The sequence below is a fragment of the Stegodyphus dumicola genome, chromosome 7 (genome assembly GCF_044657685.1).
Source record: "Stegodyphus dumicola isolate Sdum_Otavi_A_Nest chromosome 7, ASM4465768v1".
Classification (NCBI taxonomy): domain Eukaryota; kingdom Metazoa; phylum Arthropoda; class Arachnida; order Araneae; family Eresidae; genus Stegodyphus; species Stegodyphus dumicola.
In genome coordinates this window covers 4,737,424-4,746,851 of record NC_140774.1, presented here as the reverse complement: position 1 = coordinate 4,746,851, position 9,428 = coordinate 4,737,424, and the positions used below count along the sequence as shown (strand labels likewise).

Genomic DNA, 9,428 nt, shown 5'->3' with positions numbered 1-9,428 from the left:
CTGCCAATTCGGAGACGTGATTGTTCACAGAGGCTTTAGGTGTAAAGGGGAAGGAAGACGGTGGTCTTCTGAACGGGTCCTAAAGACGAAACTCTTTCATGTCTCCTTTTTCTCCCCTTGCTAACGGCAGCTGTGCGAAGGAGCGTTGCATGTGAACGGGGCTTTAGAATAAAATTCTGACATGTCTGATCTGTTAGATCCTTTACATAAGTAAAGTCGTCTCTCGCAGACTGAGGCGTGTCAGGATAGCGTTGAGATTCTGCATGCCGTTCAGTATGACCCTCAGCAAACCTTCGATTCCATATTCGTATGACAGTGGTTGGATGTCGATCAGTGCGACGGGCGATATCACGGAACTCACGATAGGCAACGATCCTGCTTCTATCGAATTCCGGCACCTGCTGGTAAGCATTTCTTCTTATTCGAGGCATAACACGATATTCTGAGCAAACCCCGACCTTATGAAGCGCTTTCCGAATGAGAAATTTACTACACAACTTTTCTTTTGTGTAGTGCTTCAGATGCCGTTTCTCTCTCCCGCGTCGTCTAAATACGCTGAAATGCTAATCATTTGCATATCTCAACTTCTTCATGTGATTTTGACATTTGTCAGATTATTCCTTCCTGGTATTGCAATTTTAATGGGTAACTGTGTAGTATTCGGTTCGAAGCGATTTAGACTGAATACAAGAAACAGTTTACAAATATTTTTATTTGTTTATTTATTTTAATTTTCAATTCGCGACAGAATTCTAGAATTCAATAACAGATCTAGAATTTTGACAACAAATGTTTACAATAGTTTTCTATTGTAAACGTTTGTTGTCAAAAATAAAAGTTTAAAATGCTATGAATGTCATTTCTAGTTTGAATATTTAAAAGAAAGGAACATAGAAATGTGGATGAGGACAGAAGAACGATAAAAGAGGCTTCATGATTTTATTAAGTAAAAACATACTTTATACAATGGCTTGAGAGCAGCCAAAAGAAGAATGTAGTATTATTTCAGTCTGAAAATTTAAAAGAGCATTTTAAAGATCATTATTTCGAAATTTGTTGGGACTTATCTCACAAGTCACTTGGTTTGACAGTAATCTCAGATCAAGTCCACGAATTTTATCCTGGCGAGGAGACCAGACCTGAGACTAATGTTGGCATGGGCCTTAGAACATCATGAGCGACAACTTTACTTAGTTCCTTTTCAATTTTCACGGAGAATTCCCTGGAGAATGGGCGAGTCTCTCACTCCTGTTTCCCTATCACGAAGCCTGTCGAGGAAGGTATTCCATGCCACAAAGACACAATACATTTACAGCCATCCAAGCCAACTCCGAGATTCGAAACCGGGGCCAGCCATACGGTAGCCAGCAACAGTAAGCACTATACTGAGCAGGTGGGTATTCCTTTAAAAAGCTTAATTGAACTCTGTTATTGTTAAAACAGTTATTTATTAATGATTTTCTAAAATCTGCGTTGAAGGAAGGTGATGACGCTACGATAGATATTCCATCCCAGACTCGGTTCCGGGGTTAAGCGATAAGTAGTACTTAAATTGGACGAAGCCTGAATAGCAAAGCGAAGTTCTAATTAAAACAGCAAGGACAGTCACGATGGGTCAATGCAACAGTGGATCATTTGACTGAATAAACTTTGATCAGATTTAATGACATCAAAATTCGGGGATACATTTGCTATATTGTATGAAAGAATATGAGCAGGGATCTGATGAACGAAATATAACACATCATTTTCATGGAAGGGGATTAAAAATGTATAAAGCATTTTTCTCCCTCCTTCCAGCATGCCTTCGTGGTGAAACGGTAGCACAATCGGCGCGTATTCAAGAGGTCCAGGTTCGAATCTCGGCGAGGACATTGCACACTTTTGACATCTCCTGCTTCTAAAATCACCAAATAAAAGTACAATGGCGCTCTAACTAAAAGGTGGTTGACAATAATTCGTCACCCTCCAGGATCTGAAGACTGGGTTTCCTAATCCCCAATCACCCTTTAAAAGAGGGAGTATATAAGGTATTTTGTTCCTTCTTCTAGTATGCATTCGTGGTGTAAAGATAGAACACTCATCACGTATTTCGGGAGGTCCAAGTTTTTGAGTCCCAATAAGGACACTGCTCATTTCTCCCGTCTCCTTCTTAAAAAACAACGTAAGACTCGACAAACTTAGGTAAATTTTACAATTATTTTAATTAATTACCGTTTCAAACAGTACGCTAGGTAGTAAAATAATTCATTAACATAGAAATGTAATAGGTGCAACGTCAATAAATTTGTAATAGAAACTTCGAAGATTTTCTTTGAAGGTCAATTCAAACATTCTTCGAATCGGCAGCGGGAATAAAAATGATGAAAAAAAAAAAAAATATAAATAAAAATAATATCTGGGAACATGAGATATAACTCGAGAATTTTCTAGCTAATTGACCCCTAGTGCCATCTGTTGGCCGAAAAATAACACTTTGACGAAAACGAACGTAACAACTAATGTAATAAAAAGGAACACAACGATAAATAACAAATTCTTGACAACTTAAGGAGAATTTCAGAACTGGTATCATTGAATAGAATAGAATACCAGCTAACCAGAATCCAAATTTTATGATTATGAATTGCCTCTAAGAAATCTTATTCTCTAACAGAAGAAGTTTTATGAATAGTTTGGGCTACAGAGAACCGGAAAGTGGGATTTTTTTTTAAACCAAAAAATTAAGAGAGTTATGAGTTTCTTACTTTTCTCTTTTTTCCCAAAATAAGGCCTACGTTGTGTAATGCGAAATTTCAAAACTCTCCTTCTAGCAATGTATAATATTAAACCATACTGGCAAGGAATAAAGTAGGTACAACAGGAATTCATATTTGAAATGAAGTCTTTGAATACCTTCTTCCAAACTGATTAGCAATAGAAAAAAAAAAAAAAAAAAAAAAAAAGGCACTACATTTAAACTTATTCAAAACAGTGTAATTTTATAACTCAAAAATGGAGAAAGTGGAATAGCTAACTGAATTCTTAAGATATATTTTTTAACTGCTTGTTCAATAATATGAAATGAGGAATTTTAAAATTTTTAACCTCTGTTATTAAAAAAGTCTTGATAAACGGGTGATTTGGAGAAGCAAATTTTAAACACATGCTGTCGGTGTGAGACTTGAATGCTACAGAATAAAACGTGAGAAAAGGAATCTTATTCTTACGCTAATATTGTTGCTTACGTACGGGTTCGTAATAAATTCAATGCACAATTCTGATAAAAGGTTAATAAAATTTATTCGTATCACAAATATCACAGAACACTGAAATTTTCTTTAGAGATATTCGTACGAGTGTTCACAATCTCACCGCGAATTCGCAACAATAACAACAGCAACTAAAACAACTGAGCTGAAATGTTCTCTCTCTGGCTTTTAGAGCTTTTACAATCGGTCGCGGGAGATAGTTCTAGCATTTTCTGCTTCTCGAGATTTCTGGAAAGCCATACGAGGTGGAAAGGTGGAATTACAGTTACAGCTAACATAGTAGTCAATTACATTTATTCAATTTCAATACAAATTACCGACATATCCACTTCTTGAATGTTAAATGCACGTGCTCCTATATTTTTACTTTTCCGGCGTAGCTTTCTTTTAAAATTTGCCCGCGCTGCATTGCACGGGAAATGCACCTATTTTAATTATATTTCTACTAAAATTAGCTATCTAAATACAGAATTCGTAAGAATATTATTTTTAAATTAAATCATAAAACTCATGAAAAAAATTCCCTTTGTCATATAATACCGTTTTTTAATCCTTTATGCATGCATTTTAAGAATTTAAAATTACAGGCAATATTATCTGATTCGAAGAGATGTTTTATTTCATTATCTATTATTATGATTTTTTATTCCAGATGTAGGTTTAAGTATTTTTTTACTTAAATATTATTTCCAACCATTAATTTACATTAACAGTATATAACTCTGGACTGTGTTTATTTCCGTATACAAAACATCAACATTAAAAGTCTATTTACTTAAGATTACATAAAAAGAAGTTCTTATGAGCGTAGTCAACAAATTTAACACACACACCAAAAAAAAGTTAGTATTATTTTTTAATTTGAGAAATTTTAAACATTTAAATTTAATTCTTGATATTTCACAATGCGCTTTAGAATTTCATGCACTTGTTGCATGACGCAACATTTAACCATATGCCTTATACTGGTTATATCCGGAGAAAATAAAAACTAGAGTGCTGGTGTCTGAACTGGAGCAGCCGATATGGAAGCCGGAAACAAATTACTAGTACTAATTCTCAAACAACAAAAATCAGCGTTATACTTTCAAAATTTTCACAGGACTAGTTTCGATGGTTTTACCGAACCACCATCCTCAGCTGCAAAACCGCAAATGAACGAGATAGGATATAATGATTAGATAAGATAAGAAAGCCTGGACAAGACTAAGTAAGTGGCGCCATCTGTTGATGAAACCAGAACTAAAACAATAATTTCTTTAAAAGCCGAAGGCAAAGTTGGATTGGAATTAGGATCGTTAACTAGAACAGGAAGATTTTTTGAATGTGAATGTGAAAAATTTATTGAATTAGTATTTGTTCGGCGTGTTATTGTGTCTAAATTACTAGTAATCAATGGTTAATCTCAACCTTTTTAACCTTAATCAATGGTTAATGGTTAATGTCTTAATGGTTTTAAACACGGGACTGATGATGAATAATACAGTATTAGAGAAAATATGAATATTTCAGACAAAATTACCTTTTAAGTTAGGTTTAACATAAAAATATATTTTAATTTAAATTGTTGCAGATAAATAGCTTTATTAATTTGTACCATAAGAAAAAAAAAATGAACAAAATTAGGTAAGGTGTTTACAAAATTCTAGAAAATGAGTTCTAGTTCAGTCCTAGTACTTATAAGGCAACACAAGAGACAAGTATTGACATGCTATTCCTTCATTCAGTCCGATTTAGTTGATTGACTGATATGGGCCTATTTTTGTAGCACTGTTTTTGCAATTACGGAAGCAATCATTTTCTTTCTGTGGGAAGATGGTATGGAAACTTTAAACACTGTTGCCCCCAACGATTGCTCACGATTATTGCAGACGCATCTCTTTTCACATTTGAAAAAAAAAAAAAAATATTTTCGAAGTGTCCGATTTGAGAGTTTACCTACACTATAAATTGATGAATTTGAGGAGACATCGAAAAGGTTTTTTTGAGGAGAGCTTAAAAAAAAATAAGTGTTTCGTTGGAGTAAGTGCTACTTCGGAAATGTCTCTCGTAAATTTGCACGAAAATGATTCGTTTCTGTTTGCATACATATTATCATGAGCTCTCAGCTATACATTTTATTTTAAAGCTTGTTAATTTGCATATTTTCATTTATCACAGAATCATCAAAATGTCCATCTATCACGAAAAAATTTGTATCATGTTAAAATTATCTATGATAAAGTCTTAGGTGTAAAAGCGTATCCTAATATGCCATTTTTTTAGAATTATTTCGCAACTTTTTAAAGAATTCACAGGACACCCTGTATTAGCAATTAATATTTGCCCAGGCATGCTGAAAGCGATGCAGGAATGCAAAGCTTAAAAATAGCACTTAGAAAAACAATACGCCCAACGTGGGGCTCGAACCCACGACCCCGAGATTAAGAGTCTCGTGCTCTACCGACTGAGCTAGCCGGGCGATACGATATTTTAAAAATAAATCTCTTTTATTAAGTTTTCTTATCATGGCTTGACTTTGGTTGAAGTATTTTGCGAAAATAAACAGCTGTAGGAAACATTTTAGATAACACTTTATAAAGTAAAATTCAGTATCATGCAAATACTGAATGTTTTTTAAAAGTTCGGTTTTTTACTAGAAAAATGCAGTTAAAAAAATACCCTTTTTAATAAAAATTATCAAAAAATATTATCAAATTCTAAAAACAGATTTTTTTTCAGCGTACTAATATCAGGATTTTACTGAATTTTACATCCTTAGTACATATATGTTGGAGATTATATTACCTTTAATAATTTTTTCCCTTCTGAAAATCACATTTACTTTATTTTTTGCCTATCTAATGGTTATAAACACATTTCAAAGTGTTGTTTATTGATTAAAATTCGTTCAAAATCAATATAACGTTTCGAAGTTGTGAATAGTAAAATATAGTGTTATTTTTACGTGATGATAATATCGAAATAAATTGAAAAGAAATATGTTACAAGGAACTGATCTTAAATTATAAAAGAACAAAGAATCATCGGATGGAGGTACATTTCTCTTTCTCTCCTTTTCATCTCTTTTTCTTGCAGTTTTGGAGTTTAATCCAGCTAGCGTCTTGTATATTGCGAAGTTCCAAACTATCAAAATGATGGATGAGATGTCTAAAGCTTCCATAGCTTCCATGAATAGACTGCTGTTTGAAACAGCATTGTTAGCATTCTATTTAAAGACACGTGAGCAGGAAAGATAACAATGCATATATCCAGAATGCTTTCTATCGATCTTCTGAACAGTTTATATTCAGCATTTATAACTATAAATAAACCTGTTTAAGAAGTTCTTGCTTAAGAAATTTGTTTCCGAAGTCGAAAATATTTTCTTATTTCGCAATGTAAATTTTCACTCATAAAACGCTGACGAAGTTCGCTTTAATTCAATTAAGGAAGCATTTTGTTTTTGGAAAATCCTCTAGATACAGTAATAAAATTCATTCCACTTTAACATATTTTGAAGCATGATAAACATTAATAAACTTACTTGTCTTTTCTTTAAAGAGTCGGATTTCACAAAAATAGGTACTTACTTTTGAGATATTTGGAATTTAATTGAACAGTGTTCACCAGTTGTAAAATTGAAACTATCAACCATATATAGATTTTTAGTCCAAAGGGCTTTGTCCCTTTCGTTTAGCGATTTTGCGTCGAATCACTTTTCAAACTGTTGCCACCAAATATTATCGCCCCGTGTTATATTTGAAAAAAAAACTAAATAATGAAGAATCTGCATAGATGTATGTATGTTTCTCGTAATGTGATAAATCAATGCCATCCAATTTTGAATGACGTAATCCTACTGCGAATATGGGCATCTGGAAACCTCAAATTTGGAATTTGTTTTATTATCGATTTCATATTTTGTAAAACTTTAACGAATTTTTGGTTAACAAACTCAAGGATTTGAAAGCGCTTAATGGCAACGTTGTACAGAAAAAACATTTTTATCTCCAGCGCGTATGAGCGTACTGTGTATCGGAAATTCTAAAGATATGCTCAATTTAAAATTATTTTGCTGTTAAACTGAATTTTATGGTTTAAGTTTGAGGAGCGTGATATTTAATAAATAAAAGTAACACACAAAATGGTAAAAAAAAAAAAAAAAAAAAAAAAAAAAAAAAAAAAAAAAAAAAAAAGCGCGCATTTGGACGTAATTTAAAATCTGAAACCTTTCAGATTTTTTTTCCCCAAAAGGATTATTAATCTCGAAACGCCATTTAGCATCAAATCACTAGAAATGCGTTGTTTTACTTTTCATTCCGAGTATGTTGCCATTCAGCGAAAGGTAAGATATTTTTATCTCTCAAACTGAATCTCTCTGTTGTATATTTAAAAACAAAGCTGCTGGAAAGCAATAGATGCAGTTTTTAAGAATATTCTTTTTTTACTTTTCAATCGGATTGATCTAAATAATGAAAATGCGTTTAATTCAGATCTATCTAATTAAATTTTCAATATTTTCACAGAATGGTGTTATATATATCTTTTTATTACAGATTTTATATTTTTTAAAATTTTAATGAACTTTTGATTAACAAACTCAACGATTTGAAGGTGAGTAGTAGCAACTTTGTATGGAACGAAACATTTTTATCTCCCGTGTGTCAGACTGTGTATCGGAAATTCTAAAGATATGCTCAATTTAAAATTATTCTGCGATATTGTTCTTGAACTGAATTTTATGTTTTAAACGCGACGAACATGATATTTAATAAATAAAGGTAACACACAAGACGTTAAAGTGTGTGTTTGTGTTTTTTGTAAATTTTTTATGATATGTTGAAAGATATGTTGTTTAAAAATTTTGTGATTTTGCTGTTAAATTGAATTTAATGTGGCGTAGTGCGAAAAACGTGTTATCTCTACATATAATAAAAGAAAGAGTCTGTCTGTGTGGTGTGTCTTTCGTTCGCGCTGCGCGTAAGCTAATAGACCCACGGCTACGAAATCTGGTACATAGGTGTATCTAGACAAGAGCCAGGGCACCTCGAAGCGATTTTTTCAAAATTCGAATTAGATTTTTTTTTAATTTTATCTTTCCGATTTTATCGCATCATTTTGAGTAGTTTCATTCTTTTAGAAATGTTTTAGCAACAGTTTATTATTCAATTGTATACTGGACTACTGACTGTTGAAAATCAGCACTGTTGCCAGTTGGAAAAATGAGGGTGATAATTCTGTGCAGTTTTTAAATTTAATGTTTCTTTTGGATACTGGACGTTTGTTGAGAGAAGCCAACGGGAAGTTGGTTAATTTATTTATTAGGATAATTAATGTTTGTATTAAAGGATATTGTTTGTTTCGTTGTAATTTTGTTATATGCAATACTTTTTTTTTTTTTTTGATGAATTTGTTCTGCAGAGTAAAATTCTGCGCAGTTTTTAAATTTAACGTTTGGTGGTCCCTTCAGGCATTACTCTCCAACAGGAATTCTAAACATGTGCTGCTCTGCACCTTCTAAAATATTTGCGATTTGGCATTTGAGTTGTATATGGCGTAAACACAAACAAAATGATACTTATTACTAAAGATACCCTCCCCCCCAAAAAAAAATAGTATTATCAGGAATGAGTGCAACAGCAGATTTGGTACTAATATTTTTAGTACAACAAACTAAGTGATTTAAAGCAATAAACGCAGATTTATTCCGATTATTACTAATAACTAACTAGAGGCGTGAAGTTACGCTAGCTCTGTTTTCATTAAAATCGTCTATGGTGTGTGTGTCTGTGTGTAATTCATGTAAATTCACGGTTTCATAAGGTCTTAATTAAATACTGCCTCTTAACCTTCAAAACAAGAGGAAGGTCACTATCTATTTAAAATTTCGGTTAATCTTTGGATTATGGTAACTTGGCGATGTTTTGGCGACCAACCTTGCTACAGCAACCTGCTAGTTTTTGTTTGGACGCCATTTTGTTTTCACGAAGTAAAGGGCATTTTTTTTTTATTTTTTATTTTTTTTACTCAACATTTCCAACATTTTTTTCCAACAATCTGCTAGCCGAATTACGCTTATGCTAGAACTTTTATGGAACAAAAGTGTTTAATCATGACGAAGTTTAGGTGCGAAATTGGGACAAAATGCAGAATCGCCCACTGCTTGCCGCATTTTTACGAATTGCACATACACAG

General features: G+C 32.8%; 1 non-coding gene across 1 annotated transcript; it reads right to left on the bottom strand.

Annotated features, from left to right (window-relative positions):
• Positions 1-5,639: 5,639 nt before the first annotated feature.
• TRNAK-CUU (transfer RNA lysine (anticodon CUU)) lies at positions 5,640-5,712 on the bottom strand. The gene has a single exon. It is a non-coding gene; the product is annotated as a tRNA-Lys (tRNA).
• Between the last annotated feature and the right edge of the window lie 3,716 nt (positions 5,713-9,428).